This window comes from Anarrhichthys ocellatus, unplaced genomic scaffold (assembly GCF_004355925.1).
Source record: "Anarrhichthys ocellatus isolate YVR2014 unplaced genomic scaffold, GSC_Weel_1.0 scaffold1968, whole genome shotgun sequence".
Classification (NCBI taxonomy): domain Eukaryota; kingdom Metazoa; phylum Chordata; class Actinopteri; order Perciformes; family Anarhichadidae; genus Anarrhichthys; species Anarrhichthys ocellatus.
In genome coordinates this window covers 1-2,892 of record NW_022281942.1, presented here as the reverse complement: position 1 = coordinate 2,892, position 2,892 = coordinate 1, and the positions used below count along the sequence as shown (strand labels likewise).

The following is a 2,892-nucleotide window of genomic DNA, read 5'->3' as shown; positions in this document are numbered from 1 at the left end:
CTCGGAGCTCTTGCATCATCTGTGGAGGCTCACGCTACCGTACAAATCCACAGTATAAACCAGGGTTAAGAATTACGGCCGACCAATTTTCGTCTATGTATCGAAACGAACGCTGTACGGGAACAGCCTGAACTATGACCCTTAAGGTTCTCCTCTACCATCAGCTTCGCTCGTGTCAGGGACGGAGTTTCAGTTTCTGCTTATTACATGCATACAGGCTCTTTTGAAGGTCAACTTTCACGTAGGTTCACTCTGACGTTAGTAAAGTACGAAACAAAAGTTACATCAGGTTAATGCTGACTTGATTTCACGTGTCCTGAAATTAGTTTTAGAGTCATATCTTAGGAAATGAAAAGGGGAAAAGGATCAAATGTTGGAGGGTTCCTTTTGAAAAATGGAACTTTGCTGACACTTGCATATAATAACAATAACTGTTGACACAGCACATTTCTAAATATGTTTTAACAGCAAAGTATGTTGTGTTTTAGGGAAAAAACTAACAAAATCAGGATGCAGTACTCTGTTACCTTTTCTTGTGAAACACTTTCTCACCAGAAACTGGAACCCTGACTGCCCACAGTTCAACCCATAAATTTAAAAAAGCATATTCTTCCTCTCACCTGTATTGCCAGGTATCAATCTAGATTGTTTCATCAACATGAAACTACTCTAGACAAGGTGTGTGGATTGTCTTCAGTAGCTGGGTCATGAGCTCTGGAATGAGACACAGCTTTTTGGCGATTTGAGCATCACAAGCCGAGTGGCATCTAGTTTCATTTTATGAGAGAGAAGTCAGACATCTCTACTGTGAATGTCTCCAACACTCTGCAACTCACACAAAAACAATCTTGATTGATAAACATAACTAAAGATAAGATGACTAATTAGTATTTTTAGTGTAACGGTGAACTGTCCATTTAAAAGCTTCTACAACCCTGGCTTGGATTGAACTCCTTCCTGCCACTACCCATGGTACAATAAAGAGTATCATGGCTCCCCATGTGAGATCCTGGTGAACAACAACAACTTTGAGTTTTTGGAATGGAAGAAAGGCTCCTACGGTTCAGTGCCTCAGAATTCAGTCAGGACCTGCTCCATAGGCATTTATGTTGGGAAGAACCGGTTTGGTCTTGGAAAGGTGGAAGTTAAAAGTCAGGCCTTCTTCCTTCCCTAGGGAGGTTCTGAGTATTGGTACAAGGACTACCAGGTCCTGACCTTTAACAAAGATATTTACAGTGAGGACATCTCTGATGTCAAGTACAAGACTGATTGGGTTCAAATCATCACTTATCCTCCAGAGACCATGGGCAAAGCTATCCTCACCAACAAGGACTGCCAGACAGTGACACAGACAGCTTCCCTCTCAAAGAAAATCCAAGTGGAGCAAAGGTGGGACACCAGCTCTTCTATCACAGTGGGAATCGAGACTACCATCACTGCTGGAATCCCCATAATCTGCTCTGCAGACATTGAGATTAGCGTGGAGATGACCCTCCAGTTAAGCGAGGGGACAACTTATACCACGGCGACAGCCCACACTGTTTCTGTTCAGCACGATGTCCCACCAAACCTCTCCTGTGGTGTCAGTATGGTGGGATATATGTACGGGGCAGACATCCCCTACACTGCACGCCTCCACCGCACCTACAGCAATGGGGAGACCACATGGACGTCCATCTCTGGGACCTACAAAGGCATCCAGGTTATGGAATTTTGGTCTGTGGTGGATCCCTGTGAGCCTGTACCTGATCCCACACCCTGTCCCTGAAAGAATGATGGAGGCTGAATGAGATTCAATACCTGACAAATTGTATGTTGGATACCCTTAACAATGTAATCAAGCTAAAACATTAACCTGCTTTTATGTTTTATTTGCCTTAATATATCTTATAAGACAATACAAATACTTGGCATTAACTGTTTCTTCTTTTTAACAGTGGAATATGAGTGTGCATGTAAACGTATTCAGTACATTTAAATGTTAGACTCGTCAGTTTAGTTCATTGATAGAATAATGGAGGCTCAATGAGATACAGTACCTGACAAATTGTATGTTGGATAGACATAACAATGTAATGAAGCAAAAGAATAAGCCTTCTTTTATGTTTTATATGTCTTGATATATATACAGGTGCTGGTCATATAATTAGAATGTCATCAAAAAGTTGATTTATTTCACTAATTCCATTCAAAAAGGGAAACTCGTCTATTATATTCATTCATTACACACAGACTGATATATTTCAAATGTTTATTTCTTTTAATTTTGATGATTATAACTGACAACTAAGGAAAATCCCAAATTCAGTATCTCAGAAAATTAGAATATTACTTAAGACCAATACAAAGAAAGGATTTTTAGAAATCTTGGCCAACTGAAAAGTATGAACATGAAAAGTATGAGCATGTACAGCACTCAATACTTAGTTGGGGCTCCTTTTGCCTGAATTACTGCAGCAATGCGGTGTGGCATGGAGTCGATCAGTCTGTGGCACTGCTCAGGTGTTATGAGAGCCCAGGTTGCTCTGATAGTGGCCTTCAGCTCTTCTGCATTGTTGGGTCTGGCATTTCGCATCATCCTCTTCACAATACCCCATAGAAAATAGTTTACAGTATTTTCTTTGTTGTTGTTGACAGGGCGACATGCACCAAAGGTCAAATACGAGGCCAGATTGTGTCAGAATTTGCTTATTTGTTGTAATAACTGAAAGGTGTCGACATGGTCGAGAGGGAGACAATCTCACTTTGCAATTCGCAAGTTGTAAATTTGTCAGAACAGGCCGAAGGGACTTTGTTTTAAGGGGTCACGATCCATAAAGGTCGAGTTTCTGGCCTGCTGGTACCGTGTTACCACAAAGTAATATCTTCTTGTGATCATTTAACACCAGATAT

At 41.0% G+C, this 2,892-nt stretch overlaps 1 pseudogene; it reads left to right on the top strand.

The window, feature by feature from the left end:
- Window positions 1-510: 510 nt before the first annotated feature.
- On the top strand, window positions 511-1,768 carry LOC116378016 (natterin-3-like; annotated as a pseudogene).
- Window positions 1,769-2,892: the final 1,124 nt, after the last annotated feature.